At 60.9% G+C, this 11,710-nt stretch overlaps 2 non-coding genes across 2 annotated transcripts; both read right to left on the reverse strand.

The window, feature by feature from the left end:
* Nucleotides 1–17: 17 nt before the first annotated feature.
* Nucleotides 18–170, reverse strand: LOC142792392 (5.8S ribosomal RNA). Its single transcript, XR_012890883.1, has one exon. It is a non-coding gene; the product is annotated as a 5.8S ribosomal RNA (ribosomal RNA).
* Nucleotides 171–1,889: 1,719 nt separating this feature from the next.
* Nucleotides 1,890–3,704, reverse strand: LOC142792395 (small subunit ribosomal RNA). Its single transcript, XR_012890885.1, has one exon. It is a non-coding gene; the product is annotated as a small subunit ribosomal RNA (ribosomal RNA).
* Between the last annotated feature and the right edge of the window lie 8,006 nt (nucleotides 3,705–11,710).

Here is an 11,710-nt window from a genome sequence, read left to right on the forward strand (position 1 = left end):
TCTCTTGATATGTGATCCGACCCTCAGACAGACGAAGCCAAGGGAAGACCCAAGGCCGCAATGTGCGTTCAAAGAATCAGTGCTCAGTGTGTCCTGCAATTCACACCAAGTCTCGCAGCTGGCTGCGTTCTTCATCGACCCGAGAACCGAGTGATCCACCGCTTAGAGTCGTGAAAAAGTGTTTGTTCAATTCCGTACAGTCAAAACCAAACGTTTCTGGCACTCGGCCAAACAGTGGCCAAGAAGGGCGCTTTTCAGCGCACGCTTGGACTCCAAAACTCTGCCGCGCCTTTTTCGGCTGCCGCAAATCGAGCAAACGGTGTGTTTCGGACGGCGTTTCGCTTTCGCTACTTGCGAGTGCTTTCGTGGTCCACCCCTCTATAAATACTCGGGAGGCGTCGAAGCCGGTTCTCCAAGCCGGACCCGTAGGTATCGTTGTGTGCTCGCTCTCATTGGCCCGCCTAACCAGAAAATGCCTGCGGTACACCCATTTGGATAAGAGTGCACGCAGATGCGGGCCTCGACGGCTACACATTTCCTCGGGCGGCCGCCTCCCGGCCTCCGTGGAGCGCGGGATGCACGGTCCCATCGACAAGCCTCTCCCGTTTTTACCGTGGCGTCGCGGTTCACCACGGCAGGCGGGTCGGTCTCCTCCGCATAAAAAGGGGGACCCCCGCTTTTTGTTCCACGAAATCGCACAAGCTTTTTTCGCATCCACGGTTTGCCACCGCACACCAAAATGCCGATCCGGCTGCCTACTTTAGCCAACAGGTGGAGCCAGGCGCGCCGTACTTGCGCGGCACTTCCCACGTCCACCGAAGTCGGTGCCAAGGACCACTTTCGGCGCCGGAGCCGCGTACGAGCCTACTCGAGGCGGAAGAACGAAGCCAGCAAGGGCCTGGCCGCAAGTGCGTTCAATTGTCGGGACGTCCAAGTCCCTCGTTCTTCCGTGCTTCCTCTTTCGGCAAGTCGTTGCGGCACCTTCCCAAAGCGCGCAGACCCGCTAATCGCGACGAGCGCGACGTGGCCGTGCCGCCTTTCCCTCGGCAGCAAGCAAAACGCCTGGCAACGTCGACGCTCCCCTAACCGCGATCTCGCACCGTGTTTCGTGTGGCGAATTCAAAAGCCGGCCGGCGCTGCTGCAACCATTACGGTCGGTACGCATACGCCGCGGAGGGCGGGACGGTCATCGGAGCGTGCGGTTCCTCCATCGAGTACTGCGCACCTCGGCCGTCGCATCGCCGTGCCATGACCGGCCGCGCGTCAACGCGAACCGGTGCCAGCGAGATCCCTCGCCTGCAAGAACCGACCGGCAGCCTCCGTCACCCGAGGACGCGGAGGCGCTTGCCGCGGACGGCGGGACGGTATGCACTGGTGCACAGCGGACCCGTCACATCGCCAGTTCCTTGACCGACCGCCGACGCTTGTGCCGTTCCTCTCGTACTTGGCAGTCGCCGCGCGATTGTCGGGTCTCGTTCTTGCACGCTCGAACGGTCGGGAGGGCACTCGGCTGGCGTTTCGGGAACGCGCAGCCTCGCCTTCTACCGACGTAACCACGACTCGCCGTTCGCGCTCCGCCGCTCCTGTTTACAGTACTAGGCGGTCCCGCAGCGGTCGGGTCGCGCATTTCGAGCGCTTCGAGCCACGGTGCAGTGGCGGGTCGAAAGCCGACCTATGAGTGCGTTGCGCCGTTTGTACCCGCGTCCGCCACCTGGCCGACCGTCCAAGGTCGCGGTGTTGGCGTCCGCTGGGCGCAACAATTTGTCACGGGGTGCCGCTCCACATTCAGGCAGCCCCGTGGGGAAAAGCCGACCCCGCGTCCAAACGGGGTCAGCGGCAGAAAGTGTCGGGCGCAGACGCAGCTGAGGCGCTCACCCTTCACAATCCGTTAATGATCCTTCCGCAGGTTCACCTACGGAAACCTTGTTACGACTTTTACTTCCTCTAAATGATCAAGTTTGGTCATCTTTCCAACAGACCGGCGCAACCGAAAGGCCGCGCCGGACATCGGTCCGAAGACCTCACTAAATCATTCAATCGGTAGTAGCGACGGGCGGTGTGTACAAAGGGCAGGGACGTAATCAACGCGAGCTTATGACTCGCGCTTACTGGGAATTCCTCGTTCAAGGGGAACAATTGCAAGCCCCTATCCCAATCACGAAAGAAGTTCCACGGGTTACCCAGTCTTTTCAGACAGGGATAAAGACACGCTGCTTCCTTCAGTGTAGCGCGCGTGCGGCCCCGGACATCTAAGGGCATCACAGACCTGTTATTGCTCTGTTTCGTGCGGCTAGGAGCCGCTTGTCCCTCTAAGAAGGTTGTAAGGTGCTGGGAACCCCGCACCTATTTAATAGGCTAGAGTCTCGTTCGTTATCGGAATTAACCAGACAAATCGCTCCACCAACTAAGAACGGCCATGCACCACCATCCACCGAATCAAGAAAGAGCTCTCAATCTGTCAATCCTCCCAGTGTCCGGGCCGGGTAAGTTTTCCCGTGTTGAGTCAAATTAAGCCGCAGGCTCCACTCCTGGTGGTGCCCTTCCGTCAATTCCTTTAAGTTTCAGCTTTGCAACCATACTTCCCCCGGAACCCAAATACTTTGGTTTCCCGGAAGCTGCCCGCCGAGTCATTTGAGTAACTCAGGCGGATCGCTGGTTGGCATCGTTTATGGTCAGAACTAGGGCGGTATCTGATCGCCTTCGAACCTCTGACTTTCGTTCTTGATCAATGAAAACATTCTTGGCAAATGCTTTCGCAGTAGTTCGTCTTGCGACGGTCCAAGAATTTCACCTCTAGCGCCGCAATACGAATGCCCCCGTCCGTCCCTCTTAATCATTACCTCGTATTCCAAAAACCAACAGAACAGAAACGAGGTCTTGTTCTATTATTCCATGCAAGTTTATTCAGGCGACTCGCCTGCGTTGAGCACTCTAATTTTTTCAAAGTAAAAGCACCGGCCATCTCGAGGCACACAATGAAGTGCACCAAGAAAGAACCGGCATGATGTTCAGTCCGAGCCGTCGCATCGGGTAGATGCACTACTCGTCTGGAACTGAGATCCAACTACGAGCTTTTTAACCGCAGCAGCTTTAGTATACGCTATTGGAGCTGGAATTACCGCGGCTGCTGGCACCAGACTTGCCCTCCAATTGATCCTCGTTAAAGGATTTAGAGTGTACTCATTTCAATTACGGGGCCTCAAAAGAGTCCCGTATTGTTATTTTTCGTCACTACCTCCCCGTGCCGGGAGTGGGTAATTTGCGCGCCTGCTGCCTTCCTTGGATGTGGTAGCCGTTTCTCAGGCTCCCTCTCCGGAATCGAACCCTGATTCTCCGTTACCCGTAACAACCATGGTAAGCAAGTAACCTACCATCGAAAGTTGATAAGGCAGACACTTGAAAGAAACGTCGCCGGCTCGTGGCCATGCGATCAGCACAAAGTTATCCAGAGTCACCACACAATACGGGCCGAAACCCGATCGATCTTGGTCTAATAAAAGCACCCGTTACCCAAAGGGCTCCAGGCTCACTGCATGTATTAGCTCTAGAATTGCCACAGTTATCCAAGTAGGAAGAAACGATCTAAGGAACCATAACTGATTTAATGAGCCATTCGCGGTTTCGCCTTATTTCGGCATGTACTTAGACATGCATGGCTTAATCTTTGAGACAAGCATATGATTACTGGCAGGATCAACCAGGTAATCGTTCGACTGCGCGTCCGTCCTCGCCTTCGGCGGGCCGGACGCAGTCTGTGTGCGGCGGAGGCCACCTTCAGGCGCCCCAACACGCTTATTTTGCACTCCGAGATGACGGCGTTCGAGCTCGCTACGGCACAACCTTCCCGAAAGACGAGTGGGAGCCGTGCGGCAAGAAGCACGTTCATGCTCGCTCTTTTTCGTTGCATCGACTCGGTCGCGCCGTGCGGGTTGCCCAAGCCCGCTGCACTGTCGGTGGACCGGCCGGAACTAGCAACGGAGCCGAGACTGCAAAGCCGCCAGACGACGGGTCACGCCCGCGTCTTCGGCGCTTTCGCATCTGAATCGCCCGAGGACGACACGGAACACACCTCGATATCGTGGTAAAACGGCACCGTCCGACAACCAGCCCCTAACGCATCAAGCGGATGAGGCTGCAGACGACTGCCGTGGATTCCCCTGGAGCAGACCCGAGGACACGCTTGACGAGGCCGAAGCCCGCCGCATATCAGACACCCGGTCGCTTTCGCGTACGCCGCTCACGAGAACCCCCACATAATAGCAGCGATAAGTACCCAGACCTCCTTGGGCACTAATACGAGCGTACTCGAGAAAATTTCACCGCGGGTGTGCCCCGAAACGTGTGGCACGTTGAGCGTGCCACAAGTCTACGTCGCTCTCAAACCCGCCGAGGTCGTAGAATTTGCGACCCTACTCACGAAATTCCCACCGAGGATACGGCCGCAAACGTACCGCACCTTGGGTAGGCCACGAGTTTGTGCAACACTACGCTGACGGCACAGCACCGAGGTCGTGCGCGCACGCACGGGAAAATTCCGCCGCGGTTTCTGCCGAAAACGTGAGGCACCACGACTCTCCGCAAGTTCGCGTCGACTGCGAAAGACCGAAGTCGTGAACGACGTGTCCGCTACTCGCCGCCGACACGCTGGACACCAAACGTACAACGACTCGACGGCGTCGTAGAGGCCCACGACGCGGTTTTCCTTAACGACGTCTCGGCGTGGCACCGACAGGTTAGAACGGCCGACCAACGTTCCCTGTCCGCCGTTCGGCTCAGTCGAAGGGCTCGGCGACTTCGGCAACGCTGCGAAGCCGCACGGTGACGCACGCCATGTCCCCATTTTTTTTTTTTTTCTTTCTGCGTCTGCCGGGGTGCCCCTATAATAGCAGCGATAAGCACCCAGACCGCCGTGGGTCGCTCGCCCCGGCTGACGTGGTTTTTCGTACTCCTGCGGCGGTCGCCGTCAAGCACGTCCAAATACGCTACTTTCGTGGGCGCATTCACGCTCTTTCGCTTCGCCGGAGTGCCAGCACTCACTCTGCCAAAAACGGCGAACATCCGAGCGGCGGTTCCCACTTTTGCGTCGGCGTCGCAAACCCCGCCCCGGCAGACGAGGTTTGCCGTACTCGTGCGACGGTGGCCGGCGGGCACGTCGAAAGACGCCGATATCGTGCGCGAATTGGCGCACCTTGGCTTCAACGGAGTGCCGCCACTGACTCCTCCAAAAACGGCGAAGATCCGAGCGGCGCTTCCCACTTTCGCATCGGCGTCCCGAACTCCGCCCCGGCTGACGCGGTTTACCGTACTCGTGCGACGGTCGCCGGCGAGCACGTGGAAAGACGCCGATATCGTGCCCGAATCGGCTCCGTTCGGCTTCGCCGGAGTGCCAGCACTGGCTCGGCGAAAGACGACGAACATCCGAGCGACGGTTCTCACTATTGCGTACGCGTCGCAAACCCCGCCCCGGCAGACGCACTTTGCCGTACTCGTGCGACGGTCGCCGGCGAGCACGTAGAAAGACGCCGATATCGTGCCGGAATCGGCCCCGTTTGGCTTCGCCGGAGTGCCAGCACTCACTCGGCCACAAACGGCGAACATCCGAGCGGCGGTTCCCACTTAGCCGTCGGCGTCCCGAACTCCGCCCCGGCAGACGCGGTTGCCGAGCTCGTGCGACTAGCGACCGCGAAGCCGTCTCGCGACGCCGCTTTCGTGCGCGGCTCCCACTGCGACCTGGGTCACCCGAGGTCGACGAGCAAGAAAGAATGTCGAAAAAAAATTTTTTTTTTTTGCGTCTGCCGGGGTGCCCCTATAATAGCAGCGATAAGCACCCAGACCGCCATGGGTCGCTCGCCCCGGCTGACGTGGTTTTTCGTTTTCCTGCGGTGGTCGTCGTCAAGCACGTCCAAACACGCCACTTTCGTGGGCGCATTCGCGCTCTTTCGCTTCGCCGGAGTGCCAGCACTCACTCTGCCAAAAACGGCGAACATCCTAGTGGCGGTTCCCACTTTTGCGTCGGCGTCGCCAACCCCGCCCCGGCATACGCGGTTTGCCGTACTCGTGCGGCGGTGGCCGGCGGGCACGTCGAAAGACACCGATATCGTGCGCGAGTCGATGCTTCTTGGTCTCGCAGGAGGGCCGCCACTCACTCCTGCAAAAACGGCGAAGATCCGAGCGGCGCTTCCCACTTTTTCGTCGGCATCGCAAACCTCGCCCCGGCAGACGCGCTTTGCCGTACTCGTGCGACGGTCGCCGGCGAGCACGTCGAAATACGCCGATATCGTGCCCGAATCGGCCCCGTTTCGCTTCGCCGGAGTGCCAGCACTCACTCGGCCAAAAACGGCGAACATCCGAGCAGCGGTACCCACTTAGCCGTCGGCATCCCGAACTCCGCGCCGGCTGACGCGGTTGCCGAGCTCGTGCGACTAGCGACCGCGAACGCGTCTCGCGACGCCGCTTTCGTGCGCGGCTCCCATTGCGACCTGGGTTACCCGAGCTCGACCAGCAAAAAAGAAGGTCGAAAAAAAATTTTTTTTTTCTGCGTCTGCCGGGGTGCCCCTATAATAGCAGCGATAAGCACCCAGACCGCCGTGGGTCGCTCGCCCCGGCTGACGTGGTTTTTCGTACTCCTGCAGCGGTCGCCGTCAAGCACGTCCAAATACGCCACTTTCGTGGGCGCTTTCGCGCTCTTTCGCGTCGCCGGTGTGCCAGCACTCACTCTGCCAAAAACGGCGAACATCCTAGTGGCGGTTCCCACTTTTGCGTCGGCGTCGCCAACCCCGCCCCGGCATACGCGGTTTGCCGTACTCGTGCGGCGGTGGCCGGCGGGCACGTCGAAAGACACCGATATCGTGCGCGAGTCGATGCTTCTTGGTCTCGCAGGAGGGCCGCCACTCACTCCTGCAAAAACGGCGAAGATCCGAGCGGCGCTTCCCACTTTTTCGTCGGCATCGCAAACCTCGCCCCGGCAGACGCGCTTTGCCGTACTCGTGCGACGGTCGCCGGCGAGCACGTCGAAATACGCCGATATCGTGCCCGAATCGGCCCCGTTTCGCTTCGCCGGAGTGCCAGCACTCACTCGGCCAAAAACGGCGAACATCCGAGCAGCGGTACCCACTTAGCCGTCGGCATCCCGAACTCCGCGCCGGCTGACGCGGTTGCCGAGCTCGTGCGACTAGCGACCGCGAACGCGTCTCGCGACGCCGCTTTCGTGCGCGGCTCCCATTGCGACCTGGGTTACCCGAGCTCGACCAGCAAAAAAGAAGGTCGAAAAAAAATTTTTTTTTTCTGCGTCTGCCGGGGTGCCCCTATAATAGCAGCGATAAGCACCCAGACCGCCGTGGGTCGCTCGCCCCGGCTGACGTGGTTTTTCGTACTCCTGCAGCGGTCGCCGTCAAGCACGTCCAAATACGCCACTTTCGTGGGCGCTTTCGCGCTCTTTCGCGTCGCCGGTGTGCCAGCACTCACTCTGCCAAAAACGGCCAACATCCGAGCGGCGGTTCCCACTTTTGCGTCGGCGTCGTAAACCCCGCCCCGGCAGACGCGGTTTGCCCTACTCGTTCGACGGTCGCCGGCGAGCGCGTCGAAAGACGCCGATATCGTGCGCTAATTGGCGCTCCTTGGCTTCTCCGGAGTGCCGCCACTCACTCCTCCAAAAACGGCGAAGATCCGAGCGGCGTTCTCCACTTTCGCATCGGCGTCCCGAACTCCGCCCGGGCTGACGCGGTTTACCGTACTCGTGCGACGGTCGCCGCCGGGCACGTCGAAAGACGCCGATATCGTGCCGTAATCGGCCCCGTTTGGCTTCGCCCGAGTGCCAGCACTCACTCGGCCAAAAACGGCGAACATCCGAGCAGCGTTTCCCACTTTCGCATCGGCGTCCCGAAGCCCGCCCCGGCAGACGCGGTTTGCCCTACTCGAGCGACGGTCGCCGGCGATCACGTCGAAAGGCGCCGAATTCGTGCACGAATCGATGCTTCTTGGTCTCGCAGGAGGGCCGCCACTCACTCCTGCAAAAACGGCGAAGATCCGAGTTGCGCTTCCCACTTTTTCGTCGGCGTCCCGAACTACGCCCCGGCTGACGCGGTTTACCGTACTCGTGCGACGGTCGCCGGCGGGCACTTCAAAATACGCCGATTTCGTGGGCGCATTCACGCTGTTTCGCTTCCCCGGAGTGCCAACACTCACTCTGCCGAAAGCGGCGATCATCCGAGCGGCGGTTCCCACTTTTGCGTCGGCTTCGCAAACGGCGCCCCGGCAGACGCGCTCGTGCGACGTACTCGTGCGACGGTCGCCGGCGAGCACGTCGAAAGACGCCGATATCGTGCTCGAATCGACCCCGTTTCGCTTCGCCGGAGTGCTGCCAGTCACGGCGCAGAAAACGGCGAACAAGTGTTTTTTTTTTTTTTCCTAGAATTTGTGTTATAGAAGGCACATTTGATATCGGACGATAATTTTCAACTTTATCACGCGCACCGATTTTCGTGTAGAGGTTTGCAAGTTTATGGGAATTTCTCCACTTGGAATAATGCGATTTAGTAGTACTACGAGAACTTCATGGATGTACTCAAGGGTACGGGGCAAGTCAGTTACGTCAACACCTGCAGATTTTTTACACTTCAAACTGAAAATTGTTGGTTGTGAGTCCTCGTGTGATATTAAAGGCCGATTCGCTAACACATAGAACAAAGAAAGAAAGGAAGAAAAAACGCCCGCGCTCGCTCAAGAAACCTGGGTTCGCAACAAGTGGCAACAACAAGCAACCGAGCGAGTGCGCCAAAACCCGTGGCGGCCGAACAAACGCGAAGTCCCAACCGCGTCAGCCGGGGCGGCACGGGACAGGAAAAATCACTTCAGCCGGGGCGGCGGGGCACCGAATAAACCTCGTCACCTCGTCGCAGGATAAAAGAGGAAACAAAAAGTCTAAACAGCGTCTGCTGGAGCGAATGCGTAATAAAACAACAACAACAACAAAAAAAAAACACCCGCGCTCAAGAAGTCTGCAATCCTCACAAAAGGCGACTGTGACCGAGCAGCGTCAGCCGGGGCCGTGCGGAAACGGAAAAACCGCGACTACCGGGGCGTCGAGGCACCGAAAAATCCTCTTCAGCCGCGGCGAAAAAAAAAAACAAAAAGAAAGACGGAGGGGGGGGGGGAACCACGTCTGCCGGGGCGAAGGAAAAAAAAAAACGCGTCTGCCGGGGCGAGCCCGGGTGCGGCACCACCGGGAAAACTGTGGCAAACAGACATGGCGATCGAGTGAGTGGGCCGCCAGCCAGGCTCAGCCAAAAAGTGCAAAGTCCGAACTGCGTCAGCCGGGGCGGCAAAAACCGCGTCAGCCGGGGCGGCGCAAAAAACCGCGTCTGCCGGGGCGGCACGAAACCGCGTCAGCCGGGGCGGGGCGAAAACTGCGTCAGCCGGGGCGAAAAGAAAAAAAAAAACGCGTCTGCCGGGGCAAGCCCGGGTGCGGCACCACCGGGAAAACTGTGGCAAACAGACATGGCGATCGAGTGAGTGGGCCGCCAGCCAGGCACAGCCGAAAAGTGCAAAGTCCGAACCGTGTCAGCCGGGGCGACGCAAAAACCGCGTCAGCCGGGGCGGCGCGAAAACCGCGTCAGCCGGGGCGGCACGAAACCGCGTCAGCCGGGGCGGCGCGAAAACTGCGTCAGCCGGGGCGGCGCGAAAACCTCGTCAGCCGGGGCGAGCGAAAAGGGGGGGGGGGGGGGGGGAACCACGTCTGCCGGGGCGAAAGAAAAAAAAAACGCGTCTGCCGGGGCGAGCCCGGGTGCGGCACCACCGGGAAGACTGTGGCAAACAGACATGGCGATCGAGTGAGTGGGCCGCCAGCCAGGCTCAGCCCAAAAAGTGCCAAGTCCGAACTGCGTCAGCCGGGGCGGCAAAAACCGCGTCAGCCGGGGCGGCGCGAAAACCGCGTCTGCCGGGGCGGCGCGAAAACTGCGTCAGCCGGGGCGAGCCCGGGTGCGGCACCACCGGGAAAACTGTGGCTAACAGACATGGCGATCGAGTGAGTGGGCCACCAGCCAGGCTCAGCCAAAAAGTGCCAAGTCCGAACTGCGTCAGCCGGGGTGGCAAAAACCGCGTCAGCCGGGGCGGCGCAAAAAAACCGCGTCTGCCGGGGCGGCACGAAACCGCGTCAGCCGGGGCGGCGCGAAAACTGCGTCAGCCGGGGCGAAAGAAAAAAAAAAACGCGTCTGCCGGGGCGAGCCCGGGTGCGGCACCACCGGGAAAACTGTGGCAAACAGACATGGCGATCGAGTGAGTGGGCCGCCAGCCAGGCACAGCCGAAAAGTGCTAAGTCCGAACTGCGTCTGCCGGGGCGGCACGAAACCGCGTCAGCCGGGGCGGCGCGAAAACCGCGTCTGCCGGGGCGGCACGAAACCGCGTCAGCCGGGGCGGCGCGAAAACTGCGTCAGCCGGGGCGAGCCCGGGTGCGGCACCACCGGGAAAACTGTGGCAAACAGACATGGCGATCGAGTGAGTGGGCCGCCAGCCAGGCACAGCCGAAAAGTGCTAAGTCCGAACTGCGTCTGCCGGGGCGGCACGAAACCGCGTCAGCCGGGGCGGCGCGAAAACCGCGTCTGCCGGGGCGGCACGAAACCGCGTCAGCCGGGGCGGCGCGAAAACTGCGTCAGCCGGGGCGAGCCCGGGTGCGGCACCACCGGGAAAACTGTGGCAAACAGACATGGCGATCGAGTGAGTGGGCCGCCAGCCAGGCACAGCCGAAAAGTGCTAAGTCCGAACTGCGTCAGCCGGGGCGGCAAAAACCGCGTCAGCCGGGGCGGCGCAAAAAACCGCGTCTGCCGGGGCGGCACGAAACCGCGTCAGCCGGGGCGGCGCGAAAACTGCGTCAGCCGGGGCGAAAGAAAAAAAAAAAACGCGTCTGCCGGGGCGAGCCCGGGTGCGGCACCACCGGGAAAACTGTGGCAAACAGACATGGCGATCGAGTGAGTGGGCCGCCAGCCAGGCACAGCCGAAAAGTGCTAAGTCCGAACTGCGTCTGCCGGGGCGGCACGAAACCGCGTCAGCCGGGGCGGCGCGAAAACCGCGTCTGCCGGGGCGGCACGAAACCGCGTCAGCCGGGGCGGCGCGAAAACTGCGTCAGCCGGGGCGAGCCCGGGTGCGGCACCACCGGGAAAACTGTGGCAAACAGACATGGCGATCGAGTGAGTGGGCCGCCAGCCAGGCACAGCCGAAAAGTGCTAAGTCCGAACTGCGTCTGCCGGGGCGGCACGAAACCGCGTCAGCCGGGGCGGCGCGAAAACCGCGTCTGCCGGGGCGGCACGAAACCGCGTCAGCCGGGGCGGCGCGAAAACTGCGTCAGCCGGGGCGAGCCCGGGTGCGGCACCACCGGGAAAACTGTGGCAAACAGACATGGCGATCGAGTGAGTGGGCCGCCAGCCAGGCACAGCCGAAAAGTGCAAAGTCCGAACCGTGTCAGCCGGGGCGACGCAAAAACCGCGTCAGCCGGGGCGGCGCGAAAACCGCGTCAGCCGGGGCGGCACGAAACCGCGTCAGCCGGGGCGGCGCGAAAACTGCGTCAGCCGGGGCGGCGCGAAAACCTCGTCAGCCGGGGCGAGCGAAAAGGGGGGGGGGGGGAACCACGTCTGCCGGGGCGAAAGAAAAAAAAAACGCGTCTGCCGGGGCGAGCCCGGGTGCGGCACCACCGGGAAGACTGTGGCAAACAGACATGGCG

Source organism: Rhipicephalus microplus, unplaced genomic scaffold, assembly GCF_043290135.1.
Source record: "Rhipicephalus microplus isolate Deutch F79 unplaced genomic scaffold, USDA_Rmic scaffold_218, whole genome shotgun sequence".
NCBI classification, from domain to species: Eukaryota; Metazoa; Arthropoda; class Arachnida; order Ixodida; family Ixodidae; genus Rhipicephalus; species Rhipicephalus microplus.